We start from the raw sequence: 20,746 nt of genomic DNA, 5'->3' as shown, positions 1-20,746 counted from the left end.
ACGTAGTCGAACCGAAGGGAAAATCGACAAGTTTATAAAAATATTTCCCTTCTATATGCTAGGAAAATTTTTCAACTTCCTTGTCCGTGATCACTTTATCGTAAACCTGTGCTTTTACGATATCGAAAGGGCGATATCTAAAGAAGGGGTAAAGTTGAAGCACCGTTAAAGATGCAGATTAAGTCTGAGACTGTTCTCGCACTGAATATCACGTCCATTTAATCCTATTGTTCTTCTTATTACTTTTTCTCCTCTGTATCTCTTTAGATATGTTTGTTAAAAAAATTTTATAATTTTCTGCATATATTACGTGTGCTGTACAAAACTTAGAGATAGTGATCTAAACGATTTAACGAAATGATTTTAGTAAATCGTGATAGTATCTAAAGAGTAATTCACGATTAGAAATAATTCAAATCATAATTGCAACGTATGAAACAAATTTTTATTTCGAGTCAAAGATAACGTGAAGATTATTTGAAAAAAAATATCCTAATTTAACTTAGGCAAATTGTGGACATTAAACGAAGATTACTTTAATTTCACGCTAGATAATCTGCGTCTGAATTAAATAATGGATTAAGATTGGATTGCGGCAAGGCAAAGTGCAGCGTGTCTTAAGAATTGCTTTGGCCGGGAAACAAATGAACCGCAATTAACTTAACGTTTAATTTTGGAGAGAATTCGAATGGCGTAGAGTGGCGAATTCCTTCCTTTTTATCCTTAGGAAATTTTTCATTTCAACGGACGACAAAGGCTGTCTCGTATCACCAGAGACTACGCTGCTGCTCGGGAACGCTATATTAAAATCGTTCGAGGTCCGTGTTTTCGCGTTGCAGTGGCAAAAATTCGCTTAAAACTGTTTATGATTGGTAGGAGAAACGCCCGGAGAAAAATTACGCAATCTCTTTGACCCGCATCTTCGACGGATGTGAAATTTTTCATTTACGTTCCACGATAATCGGACTGACTGTTTGATCGTGATATTGCAACACGTACGCTGCTGTTACTAAAAAGTATGTGGGTGGTTGTTTGTACCTGACAGAATGTAATTTAGTTACGAAATTGTAGATAGACTGAGTTTGACTGTATCCGTTATTTTTTCACAAAACATTGTGACAGAATGAAATTTATTTTTAAAAGTTGACACGCAACGAAGCAATCATTTTTTTTCTATTTGAAGCAATGAGATTTTCATATAAAGTAACAGTACATTGTACTTGATATGATGTCAAATATGTATCTCTAAAATTCAATTAAAAGAAAGAATTTTGACAATACGAGATACAACCATATTCAATTTTTCAATTATTCCTCTGTCCGTTGATTTTACAGTGAGATAGTATTTCTTCTAATCATTAATTTGCTATTGATTACTATATTTTGGTACTTGATATTTCGTATTGGCATTTGATTGTTATCATTTATTTATTATGAATGCAAGTACCGAAGTATCCACATACTTAGAAACTTATGACAGTGTGCATATGTATAACCGTAATAACAAGTAGTTCGCGAAGGAAGGAAAAGGGGAAGATAAGCAAAGCTGATTGGCTGTGCCACGTGATCGATATTTCGCGAGACTTGGCGGTCTCTGCTAGACTCAAACTCACGAGGCTCTCTTCTCTCTTACTAGTAAAAGTTGAAATTTACTTGGGAAACTAAAGTCTCGACGCATAAATATCACGGTATCTAATGTTAGATATTCTGGCGCTGGTCTCGTAACTCGTTTTGAAAAATTGCTTTTATATTCCGTGGCGCGAGAAGTCGCGAAAGAAGCGGGCACGCCGAGCACGCAACAAGTTGAACTGATTTCAGGAGAGCCATGGCTAACGATGTTATCTATCACGCCACGTAAGTTATTTAAAGCCGCGATTCTCAAAGGTGTTGGAATAATTATGACACAACAGGTGGCGAGTTTCTTTTTACCAACTCGCCAAGTAAAATGTGTCGTGTTGGCTATTGTTTGGACGAATTAAACTTTTCGTAATCTTTTGCAATTCTACGTTGACTGTCACTCGTTTACATTTCATATATAATAATATAATATCGTCCCTCTTGTGCCAGTGTCACGATTATGCGATTCGATAGATCATAAATTATGAATTATATAAATTTGTAATCGAACGTTAAGTTATTGAATAATCCTGAAGGTAATGAATCAGATTTAGAATATAATCATTATATTCTTATACTGTATATGTTGTAACGTTCATGTTTTTCAATAATTAATTTTGGCATAAGGAGGGTGATACATATTGTATTAGTTTGCTGTTAAAATATTAAGACAACGCAAAATTGACTTAACGATGGTAAATAACGAAATCGAGGGACCGACCGGAACGACGATTTGAAAATATCGTAAGTCGTAAGGAATTATAAAGCGAAACGCGTAAAAGTCGCTTGACAGAGAAGCCTGTAGATGTTCGATGAGAATTTCAAGATGAGGCAGTCGTAAAAAAAATATACGACCGATATTTGACATAAAAAGTAACACGATGTCATAAAGGGACCTCTGTCTGTGTGGATCGTTTTGACGTTCGATATACATAAATGACAACTCTTCCATCCTGTTCACGTCGCTATCGATAAAGATCATAACTTTCTTTTCTGGGTTAACGTAAACTGTCAATCATCGATTCTGTTACTGCCATCAAATTTTATGAAATTATTTACGTCAATTCATAGAGGAATTAACATCTCACAACTGTTCCAATCAGAAGTTAAAATTTTGAAAAGATTCGCGACTCGTTTGCCAAAATTTCAACGCCCGTAGAATTTGCGTTACTCTCCCTTCCTTTGTTCCAAAAATTGCGCCGTTAATTCCTCGAGAACTTCTCGTTACGAGAACCTTTCGCTTCTGTTTGCTCGTTCGTCACGAGTTCTCATGAAAAAATGGGAAATCCCCTCGACAAATTTCAGCACAGCGGTTGAATCGTAGCTTTCGAAGGATCTTGCATAAAATTCTCGCGTCCCTCTAGGCACGTCTGGCGGAATGAAACCGCGAAAGCTTCCGGGGGAACCATATTCTTCATGAAAATCATATTCGAGGGACTGAATATTAAGACAATGGATTCAGCTGCGCAGGAATTTTTCCATTTTCCTTGGTTGTATGTTTCATAACATTTGCGATTTCGCAGTCCGTGTTGCTCGTCGTAATACCGGCAATATTCTTATGGTTGTCTGTTGTCAGACAACGTTTGCTGAACAAACTTTATCCACGAATTCTTTGCCGCGTGTCTGTTTCCCGTTGTCTCGTTTAAAGACTAGAAAATAGGTTAATTAGGATGGCGAGGCCGCATACCGACATACTTTAGTTGGAAATTTCTCAGAGCAACAGGTAGCCAGCTATGGAATTTCATACGGCTTGTCCGATAGGCTCTATGTTCCGCTATACATATCTACATTCTATTGAAGTCGAATTATTACGTTTGTTTATCCTGACAAGATATCCAGGATTTCTCATCCTCTGCTTCAGCTTGTTTATATACATAACTAATTTTGATAAACCAATAGCAGCACGATAACTCTTTAATGCTGATAAAACGAACCGCGAAATAGAACAGAGTTTTGTAACGATCGTAGACGAGGATATGGAGGAATGTGCGAAGCTACGCTGGCTCGCGAAAGTATTTCAATATCGATCAGAAATATTGCACGTGTTGTCATGATTGCGAATAAATAATTATAAATTTCTAGATGTATATAGAAACCATAAGACATTTCTTGCAAACATATATCTAGCAAGAAACTAGTCTACAGCATAAACAGCCTGCTTATAATAAACGATAAATAGAAAGGTGGATGAAAATAATTTTTTTGATGGATGAGGCTTTCTGTCTGGAACCGACAAATCGAACAAATTCTAAAGTGCTTTCGAGGGAACGGTATATACATTTTTGAGCGACATTTTCGCGACTGTTGTAGGAATATGGATCTCTTCAGGAAAAAAATCCATTCGAGAGGCAGATGGAGGAAACTGGACGATTGGCGGAGCACCAGTTGAAGCATCCTCTGGCGAAAGTGCCTTATCGTTTTGATACGTTCGATTTCTTGGAACTGTTCGACGCGCCAGGCGTTTTTGTTATATTGGAAGAAAGTTAAGAATGCGATGGCACTTGGCAGCTACGTATTCTGGAAAATTGATCGACTGGAAACTGGCCAGCGAAGATTTTTTTTCAATTTTCCGTGAATCTTCCTAAAGCTTGAAATTCCAGGATTCACAGGGATTTCGAGGATTATGCCGCTTAAAGAACCGGAATGCTATCTTAATTGTTTAGAAGATACTGAACAAGAGTATTTCGAGAGTCCGATCGTTTGTGAAGAGAATACATTTGCAGATTAATTGTTGAAAATGTTCAAGAATGCAATGGAAATCTGGAAGAAGCGAAGTGAAATCTACAAGGCATCAATCAATCATCGAGTTTGCATAGGGGCGCCATGTTGACTTCGCGAAATCCGCTCAATTATGCAAGCTCGGCTATCGATTTCTTCAAGCGCAACGCCGCGAGTTTCTCCGTGCGCGATATACTCTGCAATTTACCGCGAGAGAATTTGAAGAAAAATTGAAACCAACTTGCCCTTATTATTAGAATCAAATCCGTTCGCAAATCAAAATAAACTAAATTTCATTATATACACCGACAGTAGAAACATGTTTAATGATCAGACACTGGGCAACTTCTTACGATTTAAACGCCACGGTTAGAAGCATGAAATATTCGAGACGTTTAGTCTGTTATACACCTGGACGTTCAGAAAAATGACCAGCTTTTTGCCTGTTAGATCTCGACAAGGCACGAAAGGGTTTTTTTTAACAACGTAACATTATGCACACGCAATGAAGTTTAAGTAGACCTTGCACGAAACAACGCAGAGAGAAAAAAGAACGTGTAAGTGAGAGGCAGGAAACACGGGGAAACGAAAAAGTTACGTGGCGTGACTGTTAAACACGGCTGTTGGATGCATTTTGGGATAGAGGAGCGACATAAATATCGAAGTTATATGGCATAACTCGCACGTACGGGTCTGTATATTAATGAGCGCGTTAGAAAGGCCCGTTCCACTTTGCGGGGTAATTTCGAATTTCCTGAGCTTATTCCACCCGAGAGTATTATACTACTGGCGAGGCAGTTTGGAAAAATTTAAGTTTGGCCAGTCTCCGCGTTAATTGACCATAATTCTCTGTTCAGTAGACATTAACAACGAGGACAGGATGGAAATAGGACGAAATTGTATTGTCTAAATCAATAAACTTGTCCTTTCAGTCTCGCATACATCTCCTGTATTATTTATTGTCGCGAGAATTAATTGCATACAGAAATTATGGAAAATTTATAGACAACGAGCGACAATAGTTTGTTATATTAAACGACAAATTATGATAAATGTCGAGCGATTATAACATTTGAACAAGCCGGAAGTCAAACTGGCCAACCATAGCTTTTATTAATGTTTTAATCGAGATACATAAGTATACGATAAATATTCGATTCTCGAGAAACGAACGACTTATTTCTATTACGACTAAATCATTAATCTAGTCAAGAATTTATGTATTTGCTACACAACTAATCCATTCGTAATAATAAGTTTCACCGAAGGATTTCCACTTGCGAGTGAATTTCCAGTGGAATTTGGAAAGGCACTGGATCATCTTGCAGCATCGCGGACGTTTGATTAATCGCAGCCTCATTAAGCAATTTCGAGCACAGAATGTTTGCCAACCGCATAAATTATACGACCGACATACCGGCGAGAGACCATAAATTCCGATTAACCACTTTCTTTAATGAACTCGACGCGAGACTCAGAAGTTCCTGGTCAATGGAATCGTTCGTTTGATGTATTCCATTCCTTCATTTTATTAAGGCAAATGATAGTTATTAGGTAATAGTCATTTTCAGTAGTTATTTTAAATATAATTCTTCAAAATCAAACATCATAATTGGTCAACGCTTAACCACTTACCAGGAACAAGATTTTCTCTTTACCTTTGGCGAAAGGAGAACGAGGATGCGGTTTCGAGGCTCTTGGCATTTCGTAGAATTTACTTAGCCGCAAAGCCAATACTGTTTTTCCTATTCGAAATAGTTCAATGTACTTCTGTGTTTCAAAGTTATAGGCGCTTTTTGTTTCAATAATTCGCAATAACTCAATAATTCCTTAGTTGCATAGAAGGTATTCGAAATGGTGACACTCTGTCTCTATTATTCACCGCAGATCTGAAAGAATGATCGCGAGCAAGTGGACGATTATGACTTGATTTGACGAAACAAAGCCAAATGGTACACGCGTTTGTATGAACTTTCTCACTGTCCTTGTGTTCCCCGTTCACTCATTAAGTGTCGTGTTAAGTCACATATTATGAAACACCCTGTATACGTGAAGAACGATACATCGATATTCTCTTTTTATTTCATAGCACGTGTTTTCTTTTTGAGCAGTATCTGAAACGTCACTTGCCTGTTTGCTTATTAATTAAATATTTTAAGAAAATTATGCAAATTCTCGCATTACACATTAATAGAACGAACATCAAGATTGCCCCTCTATTAATATCGCATGGTTTTGCGTTGTACTTATCGAACGTTGTAACCACTCGATCTTTAATACATTCTTAGCTATACACGCCACTTTACTTCCTGTTTCGCTATCTTAAAACTAGCGAATATCGAGCTAGCCGCGTGAAAATTCGCGACCCATTCCAAAGAAGAGGAATTCGACGCGGCGACTGCATCTTTTGCCTCGTTTAGTTTTGAGGAAGAGTGGAACAGTAGGTCGTGTAGTCGAAGGGATGACTTTCAAGTGGAAAGTTGGCACGTCGCGAGTTCGGGCATCTCGAGTTGCCGAGGTGAAGCACGAAGTTGAACACGAGGCTCCGATGAAAGGGTTGGCTAACGTGGCCTGCCAAGTAAGCAGCGTTTTTCATGCTCTTCGGTCGACGCCACGGAACGCGGCGCCTAGTTACCAACGAAATTGATCGGCTATTTCAAGCTGAATTTCTGAAAGGCGCACTTCAGATTTTGTTAGCGAACACTCTTACGTCGTCCGCAAGTATGTCGAAGCGTTTAGCAGCGATCCACCTTTGCAAAAGTAGTTTCATTTTTTCGCCGTAGATCACTCTATTTTATTTTATCTTTTTTTTTTATGATCTACTCGGAAAAAAAAAGAAATCGAAGATTTCCTTTTATAAAATTAGATTTTAGAAGTAGCTTAATTCATTTGGCGTAAGATGACTCCAGTCTTATTTTATGATATACAGAGAAGCATTTTAAGGTTCTTGTTATAGATGCATTTTTAGGATTTAAACTTTTGAGCTCGTTAGAGAAGCATCTTATGCTATCTCGAAGCATAATTTAGCAACGAATGAGAGTCGGGAAAAGTGGTTTAATTAATTGCCTGTATCTAATCTAATTTATTTCAACGTTTCCAGTTTTCCTGATGGCATATAAAGGAAAGTTTGGAGATCTTCTTTGTAAAAGTATACTTTGAATCTCTTAGTAAATCCTCTTACGTCATGTCAAAGCGTTTAACAATGATTTGCAAAAGATGGTTCAACTTATTTGCTGTAAGATGTCTCTATTTTTCCGACGATGTATAGACATAATAAGAATTTGGAGAATATTTCCTTCGTGAAAGATTCCGAATAGTATTCGTGTATTTTCTCTCTATTCTTATTACATCATCTTGAATTGAAATTCTTCGAAATACGGAGATAGAGTTGCACGAAAATATCCTACTGTGAATAGCAACAAGACTTTTTAGTTTCTTTAATCGATCGCATAAGAACGGTGGGTTTGGCTGGCTTGTTGATCGAGTCGTTGATACTACGAAACATTCCAGCGTGATCGAACAGCAACACACAGAATATGCATACGGCAACCACGCAAACATCTTGACTATCTGTTTGCATTCTGATCATATTAGTTTCCTGTTTTCTTGCATATTTGCATAGCCCCAATATCCTCTTGCAGCGTCCTAATATCTATATTGTAGGATAATTTCTCCTGGGAGTATCAACGTTTCGAAACGTGAACGAATAATACGTTTCGACGAGTTCCTTCAATAAAATTCATCCCTCTAAACTTATTATTATCCATAGAAAATAAATTCTCGGGAAAATTGGAAATGAGCGCCTTTGATTACCATATACCGTGTAAAATATTAGATTTTATATCCACTGGGGAATTTCGATTTGCAACAGTGTCACAATGCAAATCTCTATCCGACAGTTTTTCGTTCTATTAACATTTAGTCTGTTGGAACCTTCTTGCAGGATTTTATTACCAGAAAGATTTCTCGCGGCAATTTAAACGGCGCACGTATGTTCATGCACCATGCAAATCGTGCGCGGTGGCCTTAAAAACACCACACTGCGCCTTTCGAGCATGAACACTTCATTACTCTATCGATTTGAATCGATGGCTAGTGGCGCGGTACAGTCGACAACTAGTTATCGGATAAATCGCAGATAAAAGTCTCGTATTCGTCTGTAATAATTCAATTACTCGCTCTACTCGATCGTGTATGAATCCGCGATAATAGTTGGCTCGGTCTTTTTCGGCGTAACTTTTCGGCGTAACCGTAATTTGGTGGCATCAGCTCGAATAGATGAATCGAGAGACCTATTTTGCCACATGTTTGTCGTTACTGTACCGTCGACGGCGTGTAACAAACCGGCGGAGCATCGCAAAAAATATGGATTAAAAAAGCCACAGGCTGTGAAACGCTGGTCCACGAGCGCGTATTTTTGTTCACGCTATTTAGGTCTCGCGGTTCGTGTACCATCGCGAGGAGTTACATCGAATGTAAAATCACTGGCTGAAACACGGACCATCCAGCATGGTTTCGTTGTTTTTCATTTTAAACTTTGTTGACGGTAATTCGATGCCATTTGTTTGGAAGAATTCGTCCACGAATTTGTGAAAATTTTTAACGAAATTCTTTACTCTGTGAAACCTGGAAAAAATAGGTTGTGTGTCCTTTGTATTATTTAATCTATTAGTAAGGTGAAGAATATAACAATATCGAATATGGTTATGATAAGTTCTATGCTTTAAATGAATAAATCCTGTCAGTTTATTTGACTTTCGCACCCGAAATACGTTTTTATAGATGTCTTAATCGCTTTACAGGTGTTGGAGCGCTACGAAGTTAGATCTCTCAGAAAAGTTTGCGGATCTGGATCTGATTATCTCGTATTAAAATAACAGTCACCGAGTAACGCCAAACACCAGTAAGTTTTCTTTCTTGTGATCATCAACTTTTATCATACTTAATGCAATTGTTAATATTTTCTGCAAAAGGCTCAAAATAAGGAATTCTTGAATCCAATATCAGAAATATGGGAAATCTTGAACACGGAGAATTCCGATTGTCAATTCTTGGTAATTTTATTGCTCTGTCGGAGTTTTAAATAAGAAGAACAATTTTCTTTGGTTTCATTGCATCGGTTTCGATTGTACTCCCAATAGAGGAACGAGCAATCTTTGTGTTCTGAAAGCGAACAGAAAACAATATGAGATCTCGGTGATTTAGTCGCAATAACTGAGGAAAAGCACAATGGAATAGCAAACGAGATCGAGTCTTCTCTCTGTTCTTTCGTTGTCAGATTTACATCGGCCGTGGTGCAAAAATCGTTTTGGTAACGTGACAAGTGAAACGTAATCAAAAGCAGGAGCAGAGGAACGCGGCCTTTTCATCGCTGTTGCATTTTACAAGAATCCTATAACGTCGTATTCGCGTCAGTTATTCAGCTAGACGCGGCGGAACGCGGAAAATGACTCGAATGAACGTTCCTCGTTGAATATTTCGACTTGCTGGTAGCCGCATAAACATACTTGTGGTATGAATGTAAACGAAAGAGTGCGTTGATTACAAAAACCATCGGCAGGGTTTATTTAAAAAAAATTAAATTTTAAGCAATAAACGTCGAAATGGTCCCACTTTCCAGTAATTTAAACGAATCCATAAAATCCAGCTAAAATCTAAGTACCTCTTCGAATTTGCTATTTAAGTTAACACAAATAATATTTTTAAGAAACTTTTACATTTTCAAATGTGACGTCTGTACTAACCTGCGTTAGTAAATGCAGTATAAATATTCCTGCAAACCCTTCAATCCGTAGGTTGATACTTGTCTAGAGTTTAACTCGACACCCATTAGTCGAAGATTTAACCCATTCACGTGTTTACACTTGTGACATATGAGTTTGCAGGAACATCCAATTTATGTAAGCCCATGACAATCACGTCAGATGGTTTGCTCAGTTTGATAAAAGAAGACGATACTTTTTCTAAATTGTAAATCAACATCTCTTCTTCAATTTTAATGTGACCAGCATTCATAAATCGATTCTTTATCGTCTTAGTGTCTTCTTCTAATGGTTTAGAATTTCATTTCATTTTTCGTATTGTATCATTGTCTCCTTTTGCTATTTTTACTAAGTTATCGTAGTTATTAACATATGCCTACTATGTTCTATTCTTTCAATGCTGCTCTTCTGTATTTCGCTAAATGTACTTCATACGCTATTAAAAACGAAGAAGAGATAGTAAATCTTCGCCGTTAGAAGATTAATATGTCGATAGATTTTGCTGCTATATTTTACTCGAAAACGTCAGGAAGTATTGGTGATCATTGTCCATGCATGACCTGAAAATTGTACGTCCTAGTCGGTTATCTAATCCGAAATCCAGCGGACCAAGTAGTACGAGTCAATAATCCCAGCGACCAGGAATATCGAGCAAGCAGTCACGCGCGCCGTCATCTGCCGTTGAAATTTCGTTTTCCGAAAGCAATCAGCTTAAGCAGCATTCACATTGAGCGATCCAACTACAAAACAGCCCTTTAACGTCGAAAGGAGAGTCGCAGAGAACCTCGGTAAATAAAGGAAGTTCCAAGGCTCTGGTATGTTCCAAGGAAGCTGATTACATAGGATCTAACCGTGAAAGATAATTCCTGAGCGGAGCGAACTCTGATCAAGTTGGGACGGCTATGAGAGCACGAAGAAGCTAATCCAAGGACCGTGTCTGGTTGCAAAAGCCCGCGGACAAACGCGGCCGAACAATAATCCTTGTCAGCGTGCGGAGACGAAGCTGTGCGCACTTAAGTAGCCCATTAAAGGTTAAGTTCTCGACGTGAAACCCGCAAACGTTTATTGTGCACGAAGCCACCCACACTTGCGTCGTCGTCGTCGTCGTCGACGACGACACACGTTAAGTCAATAACAGCTGCCCACTTATCTATTACAGATGTCACAGGCCGACTTTGGACTTCTGGCCCAATTGCACATTTGGGTCAAGTTAATCGGAAGTAGTAGCCTGGAGCGATTCTAAACCGACCAGCGATATTCATCGCGACGATAAATTAATTAAAGCGTACTTTGCACTAATACTGTTTCGGCTGTGAACGACTACTGCTGTTAAACGTGATAAATAGGCTTTATTCTCAGGAAGATTTTACGATGATCGTTGTACGATGGAAGGTGCGCAGGCGAGTAACTTCTTGGCGCTGTAGGTGCGAACGATATAGAAAACGGTCGTAAAGTCTGCGAGAAACTAAAGTTTACAGTGATGAAACGTGTAATTTAAGATATCTTACATTTTTGGAGTGATAAAAACCGTAAGGTCCTTTCAGGGTTCAGTATCTCAAGGATGTTGAATCTGCTACATTCTTTCGGACATTTTGTATCCATTCGTTTCTACTACCGTTAAAAAATTCCTTAAACTCGAGTAGAGTACATCAAAGAATTATTACTTTTCTTAAAACGTCAAGAAATCTGTTTCTTTCATGAACCGTCGAAATATCAGAGAGGATCCTGAGATATTTATTGAAGTCTATACTATATTATATTACTCGATATTTCTACGAGTAGAACATATCTGTTTGTCTGGCTGCACTATATCAGGAGCTGTCCGCTTTTGCAATTTTGATTTAAGACTGCACTATGTCGTTGCTATACGATTTCGTCGTTATTGACCTTCATTCATATTCATAATTCAATCAAACAATCCAATAGGAAGGGATCTCATTTAGGTATAGCATGAATTTTTCATGAATCGATGCAATTCCAAATTCCATGCGTGTTACGAAATGTTTCCAACGCCTTCGAGCGATTTTATTTCTAAAATAGTCGAATCTCTCTTTCTCACTGTCTGTCCATTTCGACTATTATGATGATAAGAAATATGGCAATAATATGGCAATGGAAATATATAACACCATGGGGTATAAAAACGAATCAACGATATTAATTCCCTCGCTATTTTAGTCGAATTACTATCGTTCATCGGATTCGGTGGTGTATTCCGTGTAAATCAATCGATCCTCATCACCGATGAGTATATTTTTCGAGGAGATTGCAAATATGAATTTCATCTCGATCGAGTGTTCGTTGATTTTGCACGAGTAGGAACCAAATGAACATTCGCAAAACTAGTTAAAGGATATCTCAATTACTGTAAATGTAGCCCATAAAAATAATCGATCACTTGTAGGAAGTTTTTATGAAACATTTAAAAATTTCATCAGCACTGTAATCATGGTTATACTGGTAAAATTTGAAACAAATCTGAAAATGTACATGGAAAATACAAGATTACAAAAGTATTTAAAGAGTCATTTATTCATTATATTAATGAGACCATTATTCAATGGAATTATTATTAATATTTATATGTTTAAAATAATTATCTTGTATCACTACAGTCTTTATGAAATTTCGTAACTGTTTATATAACGCATATAAAATACAAGGATGTCTCGGTTAAAGGAAGTAACGTAAATGTCTTTTTTGATTTTAATAACACGGAAGATGTCAACATTGTCAACATGGAACAACGAACGTCAAAAATAAAAAATGGGACGTAAAAATTGTCTATGGTACAGTGTCCAAATACTTTAGCGAGGCACTGTATGATGAAGGGTCTATAGAATCGCGATCTCTCTGTTTCGAACGGTTTTGCTTCCAAAAATTCCAGCTTGATTAAAAACAATATTTGTAACAGTCAATAAAATTGCCATTACCTCGAACTTCATCATGTAAATTTCGTGTAATTAAACAGTCGCAAGGGCATGAATGCAACTTTGAACGAGCGACGAGCGCCAACTCGTTTCATTTAAAGCGCTGGTCAACCAATTCTACCGCCGATAATTAAGTTTCTCGATCGATCGTTTTATCTTGTTCCTACCTCGTTTCAAAACGTTAATCTCGCCAAGTGGAAGAACACAAAATGTATACTGTTCAGCAAAGATACTTGACGATTTAGTTTTAATGAATTTTCTCTATGACAAACAAAAGCGACAAGTGAGTGAAGGAGCATGAGAGGAGACAGAAAAGTGGCTCGAAGTTTGAGAATTCGTTTCGAGGAATGTTAGTGTTTCGTGTCTGAATGGGTTCGAGAAACGAAATTTAGAAGCTTGTACGCGGAAAATTCAAGAGCTCAGAGTTTGAGTTTGAAAGCGGGCAAGTACAGTTGGCGAGCGACTCATCCAGTTAGAGCTCTTAATTATTGCCGAGAGCTTTGTTTCGAAATTGTTTCCCGAAGGACAATCTACGCTTAACATACGCCTGTACTTTGAGATTTTCATTGCCAGCATCGAATTTCGATATTTTCCATAACATCACGCGTTAAAGTCTTACTCGCGACGCAGGTTCTTTTTTATTTTCAAAATTTCTTGCCTGTACCATTATCTCCCGTTACTTAATTTATAATTAGAATTTAATTAGAATAGATAATTTCCTTTTCCTTAAACGTCTCAAGATCGATCGGTTTCCACTTCTTGTTTGCCTTCGATTCTGCTCCTAGGAAAGGCACACTTTCGCCACTACTTTATTCTTTTCTATTTTTCTAAGAGTGTTGTTGAAGCTTGAAGAACTCACACAGAGTTGAGATAAATGATGCATTTTTGTCCCTTTTAACGGTTGAAGGTTTGGCAAGGCCTCACGTTTGCTCTTTTCTTTCCACCCCTTTAGAAGAAATCTAGGAATTTACCCTGTAACTAAGCAGTGAACTGTTTTATGCTTTTTATGACTCAAGGTCGAACTTTCTACCTCTCGTTTTTCCACTTTTTTACTGTTGTAGATGAAGGGTATTTTCCACTTTCGCCCTCGTTTATTCCGCTATAGTAATGCCCATTATCTGCTTCGTACGTTGCTAAGCAGGAATTATGTGCGTTGCCAAGCAGGCATTTATGTGCGGGGAAAAAGTTACGATCGTATGCTCAGCCTGGCGTTTTAATTTATTCAAAGTGCATGATGATCCTTTCGCTTGGAGATTTCGAAGGAGCTTCTAATTGGATATCATCGCAACAGTAACACCAGCTACATTTATGTGAAATTCTCTTGAAATCTTTCATATTATCTACGCTCTTATTTTCAGTTCTCACATATACATACATACAGCATACATACATGTTTTTAAATATTTATAGGAAATTTGAAAGCGCAAAATAGCGCGATATGCACATAATATGAGAAAGTATACAGAATATCCCAAGTATAGTACTGTTTGTAATATTTGCCATGTAAACCAATTTTTTAACGACGTTCTATCTTTGTCATTGTATTCTTAAAAATATGAATTTGCATAAAAATCCGCAGTTTAACGATCACTGTACGCATGCAAATGTGAGAGTTGAAAATAAGAGCAGCTGACAGCCTCTCTCTTGGGACTTTTAGCGACATAATCACTATGTGAAGGTAATAGTAGCATACATCGTATTTCACAAAGCGCATGGTACATAGGAAACAACAGTTTTCCTATGGTCAAGTTAGAAAGACGTACAGGATTAAATGCATCACTGTCTGTTTCGAGTGCATTGATTAGATCGTGCTTCGTATTCGAGCGTATTCGTGAACGTATTCACGTTGTATTGCCGTGCGTTTATTCCCTCGATACCGTTTAATTGTCCCATCTGGAGACTAGATGTGTCGTCAGTAAAGTTTTACTCTGATCTCTGTAACGTCTGACGGCTTGACGCCCTTTGTTCTTGATGGCCTTTCACTGCTAGCGTGCTCTTTGTCCTAGAGTTCTAGAAAGGATTTTCTCTTTTCTAAATTACCTCTTGGAACATTAACGAATCGATTGTAACTCGAACCTGTTGTTTTATTAAACAAAAATAGAAATTTTTTTGTATTTTTAATTTATTACAAACCAGAAGAAATTATAGAAATTTGTATTCATTTTTTAAACACTAATTACTTTTATTTATTATTTTTATTATGAATGCAGAAAAATAAATAGATAAATAAATGAAACCTAAGCAGAGATCTGTTCCATTAAATATATATATATATATATATATAGATACACATGTTTGTATATTTCAAAGAAATGAGATAGTTGGTAAAAACCATCAAGAGGTAAAAAAAATAATAGTCAGAAATGAGTTTTGAATGGGTCAAGTAAAAAGTTACACCTCATAACGGACAACATTGTGTGTCTACGTATAAGAGGGCTGTCGAACTCAGTTTGCACGAACGTGGATATTAGGAATTCCCGAATCGTAATAGAACAAGGAAAATCCGACGTCCACCAGCCGCAGTTTATAATGCTGTCGTATTACAACCGATTTCCGATATACCGACACGCTTGGGACTAAAACTTTCCAATGCCGGATTCCGAACACTCTTGGAGCCTTGTTGCTCGAATATCAAGAGCCTTGTTCACGTCTCTCGATGGAATTGAAACTAGATTCGACACACGCTGGGATATGCCAGCTGAGCCGAAACTCGCGGCCGAATTAAACTGCGGAGTTGCTCGCTAGGCGAGTAGAAATTTCCGGTGAAAACTCGTATTTGGAATTTCGACAGAGCTAAAATTCCTATCGGATCATTCCTCTATTATCGTACGTCGTTGTCCTGTTACTTTAACAGCTCTCGAAAACGACGAGACAGACTGTTTGTTAAACTCGTTGGACGGATAGAGGACAGACGGGAGAGAATTTCAGCAGAAGGAGATAATTCTTCTTGTCCACCTATGATTATCAATAATCATAGTACGATCGACAGGCTGGTGTTCCATACGAACAAAATAAGTATGAGAACAGTTTGAGAATGCCGAAGTTTAACGCGAATTATAAGTCCAAAGAACATTTTGATACAGAGTAGGAGAAAATCGTTATGATTTATTCAGTTCATGGAAAAAGGCGCCCTGGTTTGTTCTGTTGATTCAAAACGATACTCGAGCCATCCCAAATCGTCAGAAATAATAGAGATTTCTTCAAAGAACGATATAAAAGTGGTACGAAACGGTGGAGATATTAATATCGTAATTTGCTAGTAACTCGAAAATGAAGAGTAAGATTTTGTAATACGATGATTCGTTTCCCCCCTTTTTTTTTCTTTTCACGTAGAATCATTTCCTTGTATTCCGATACCATGATTACTGTCACTCCATATAGTAGTCGTAGCGGAGGGTTAGTAACGCGAATCTTCATTTACTCGACCGAATTGATATTGACAACGGGTCGATAGCAGAGCAATTTCTTGCGTTGGCAAGAAAACCACGAATAGAACAGAGAGCGGGTGGCAGTCGGTGTTCCGTATCAGATGGAAAACAACGAGGCTCGCACGGTTCTCTCTTGCAGTTGCAGAACGACACGGCCGTTCATTGATATTCAACAGCGAATTTACGAGGACGATAAACGTTAGTGGTCCACCCAGACTTCTTCGACCATCGTGTTTCCTACGTTTCTGCTACTGTTATCAGACGTTCGCGGCTGTTTAAATAAATATCAAATTAAACTTTACTGTTGGCCCGACTCGTTACACCGTGTTATCTATCTCTGCCCATCGAAAGCGTAAATCAGTAGTTTTACATTGGGTTTACGCGAGCATTCGTACCGCTACTTTATACCTCTTCGTTTCGTCCGTTGTTTTTACACCGGAAATTATGCAAACTGTCTGCTTCCTTGACGTGTTTTTAAAATGATTAAAACCCGTAGGACGCTCGAATGCGTGTAATTTCTGGTTGTTGAATCGGAAAGCAAATGCAGAAATTTTACCTTTTTGATTTAATTTATTTGATTTTAAGTTAACCAGTGTTAGCGTAGTTATTTAATTTGTTAGTTTTAACTCAGTTGATTTAGTTGGTTCGTTGAAGCTTGTCAAAGCGTAATGCTGCGTATAAACGATTGTAATAAAGATTAATAAACTTTGCTATTGAAATTCGATTAGTTATACGGAAAGAATGAGAAAATAATGAGAAAGGAACTCTAAGAAAATTCTTGATAGTATATGGAGTAGATGTTTCAGACTGTCGCGAAATTTATTCGAGGTCGTGTAACACAGTAAAAGTTGCGTCCTCGGAGCGTAAGCTAAGATCGTCGTTTTATTTCTTGGCCGCGTGTCTTTCGTATTAAAATCTAACGCGTGAGTTACGCGGCACAGCGGCACTGGTGTAAAATTCATGCAATACAAGGCGAGGCCTGCATATGATACGCGAAACCATATTTCTTTGCTGCTCTCCTGGTTATTTAGGGATACCGCGTGCAGTGAACATCGTACAGGTGTGCGAGCGGTTATCGACGCCGCGCAACATTTCTTAGGCCAAGAGTTTCGTTGGCGAGCTTGGGATTTTACGCGAGGTGGTATTTCGCTATAATTTTCGAATCTCTTTGGAGATCGCGGAACGTGAAGTTGGCGAAGAATATAACGTTTTCGGGTGATGTTTCGCTTCTTGAAGAAGCTCTTACGCGCACATAATTTTCAGCGGCCACCGGATCTGCCTGTCCCGAGAGTTTGCAACTGGCTGTAACAGTCAAAACCGAAAAGTTAAACCGTGCGAATCTAATTTAAGTTTCTCAGTGGCTAAGTCGGGAAAATAGATGGCACTTGGCCCGTCGAGCTTTACTAAAGTGTGTCTACCGTGTGTCACGGAACCTAGAGAACGTGAATGTATCTCCAGCTGGAAAATATCCCTGCTGAATGTTAATTAAAAGGAAAGTAACCATAATCCCCTTCCGGTGGTAATGGAAATCCCTTCTCCTTGCCACGATTAGGAAAAGTCGTGATTCACGATATACAGTAGCTCGCAAGAGTATCCCAGCATTTATGGGAATCCTTTTGTAAATATATTATTTGTGTTGTACGAAACGTTTTCTCGTATAATAAGGCGATGGTATTTAATAATATTAATGCTAGTGTTTTAATAATATCTGAAACAAATCTGAAAATGTACATACAAAGCACAAAACGTATAGTACAAATATATATTTCGCAAAGACCAGACAAATATTCAACAGTTAATTATATTAATAAGAGTCGATATATTTAAAATGGCTGTTTATTTCGTATACTAATTTTTTATTAAATATATCTTTAAAATAAATATCTTGCAACTTTCATATTACGTTATTAGATCAGTTTCAAACTTGACCCACATAACCATGACAGCTGTGTCTCGTGAAACATGGAAATGTTTAACATAACACATACAACGTATCGAGGAAACTTTTCTATAAGTGTCGAAATACATTGATCCGATCAATTCTACATAGACTTATTTTTAAAAAGTCGATTTCTAAAAGAGAAATACGGGTACCGATGGTCAGACTGAAAATTTCAACGTGTCCGAATATATTCAGGCTATTTTTGTTATTCCTGATGTATGTGCGTTCGTGTCAATAAATGGGGATACAGCTGCGGCGATGTATCCAATTCGCGGCAAGCGGCGAGTTTTCAATTTGCCGAACAATCTGAAAATTGATTATTCTCCAGGATGCGTTTCTGTTTGTCTTGTTCGCACGAAATACAGTCACGGGAAGCTACTAGCGAAAGCTAGCGAACTCGTAATACGTGTCACGAGCACGCGATACCAGACCGTTGTATTAAGGAGAATGGCCTTGCAGATGGAGGACGATGTCTGACAAATGCGGGCCTCATACTACTGCCGTGTCGAAGCTTTACCCCCTGTCACGCTAAAAGTGGTATAAATGGAACGTCTGTTTTTCCGCTATTATCCACGAAATATTTCTACGAGATTGCGTAATAATTCATCTGGTATACTTGTCGCGCATGAAACTACCCTTAATTAAGGGGAAAATATATACGTATGTACACAGTGTACGCGCGACAGGCTGTAACTGTACGTGTCGTCCAACTTTATCAAGCTTAAAATATTCCCATGGTTTTTTAGAATCTTCATAAGAACACTTTTGTCTGAGAACTTCATTATTCCGTGACAACTTAAAATTTCTAATTTTCAAATTATTTAGGACGAAGGAACTTTCCAGAAGAAAGGAATCCTCTGGCGAAGTAAATTAACGAATAATTGAATAGATTGCGTCGGAAGTTCCGGTTCTAATTTTTTAACGTTCGTCGCGGTTGAATTAATAATTGGAAACCACCAGGGAACAGTACAACTGACCAACTTATGTTCATTTTCTGTACTTTAATTCCTAGATGATTTCCAAGAGTTTCAAATTACTTAATCTTACAATATCTTCCATTTTAATCTGTAGGACGGCTATTTTGATATAATTTGCGGTGCGCTGCAGGTTCCAACAGGATGAAATAGTGTCAACCGACTAAGACGCGTTTCCTTTAGCAAAACTTTGCGAATTCAATGGAGGTGGTTTGAACTTGCGCCTCGCTGAATCCGCTCTTTACAAATCACAGGGCACTGCTATTAACCGGTTAACTGGGGCGTGTTTCCGTGATTCTGCGACTAACGTTTAGCCACAATTAGGCAATTTTTACAATCTGTGCGGAGAAACTGCAATCTCGCTGGCGAAACCATGTCGCCAGTGCACTTAAATGTTCGCTCGACTACCATTGTTCGGAAGCATAACGACGAATTGGAAAACAAACAACAGAAAAAGGTACTTTGTTTTCTATGGCGTCGTTACACCGAGAGAGAATTCTAGCCTCTTAGTTTCAATTTTAAAGAATGAAAGTCGAGACTACCGTGCGAACTCTGGTTGAATTAACGGGCTTCACGAAGTAAAATAACAGTGGCGAACCAGTTTGGAATCGCTTGCGCGGAGATCTATGCAACGCCACGCTTCAACCGCAGGAAATTAATTGATTTGAACGAATATCATGGCGTCGCGGTCGAACTGTCGTTTAATACTGCCTCATTTACGGGTCACTGGTTTCCAGTGAGAAATAACGAGACCGAATCTGACCGGTATGAAAGGCTCGAACCACGAATAAACAGATGTCATCATTTAGAATCAGAAATTTCAGTTTACCACATTTGATTCAATAAACGATCCTTTCTGTCGTTCTGTACCAGTCATCTCTGATTTTAACTGGAATACATCATCGATCTTTCCATCAGCAACGTAGTTATCGAATGGTAAAATCATGCGATGGCCTCGCAAATCACATACGTTTCTTTTATTTAGATTTTTATCCGGCTTTAGTACTTACACGATTACTCGTATCTTTTTCCTCTTGTAAATTTGATTATATTAAATGTATTTGTTTTTATATTATAATTAAACAATGACATTGTTTTATCTCGCTTACAAATCTACAACTCCCCTAGTGAGTAACAAAGGGATAATATCGATATGTTTTATATCAGTAGAAATGGAACTAATTGAAGACCATAGCCACATTTTCACATTCTACGGGAAAATACAGCTCTTGTTTTCTATTTAGGGGATTACCATCAACATCCAAGACATTAACGACACGTATTGCTGGTTAGTGATAGATGAGATCGTACAGATATAGCTTTGGATAAATTTGAAAAGGTTCTTAACATTATTTTGTATCACGGAAGGATTCCC

The 20,746-nt window shown here is 37.9% G+C and overlaps 1 protein-coding gene across 9 annotated transcripts in view; it reads left to right on the top strand.

Moving 5' to 3' along the window:
• The window catches only part of LOC126922577 (5-hydroxytryptamine receptor-like), a 157,449-nt gene that overhangs the window by 56,802 nt on the left and 79,901 nt on the right, over positions 1-20,746 (top strand). For 6 of the 9 annotated variants that reach the window (XM_050735310.1, XM_050735308.1, XM_050735317.1 and 3 more), the window contains one exon: positions 9,138-9,238. The exons of the other annotated variants lie outside the window; for them this stretch is intronic. The gene's annotated coding sequence lies outside the window, so the exon portion shown is untranslated. The remainder of the gene's footprint in view (positions 1-9,137; positions 9,239-20,746) is intronic. 9 annotated transcript variants of the gene reach the window in all.

Source organism: Bombus affinis, chromosome 12, assembly GCF_024516045.1.
Source record: "Bombus affinis isolate iyBomAffi1 chromosome 12, iyBomAffi1.2, whole genome shotgun sequence".
NCBI classification, from domain to species: domain Eukaryota; kingdom Metazoa; phylum Arthropoda; class Insecta; order Hymenoptera; family Apidae; genus Bombus; species Bombus affinis.
Note: the sequence above shows the minus strand (reverse complement) of the source record. Positions and strands in the feature narration are given on the sequence as shown.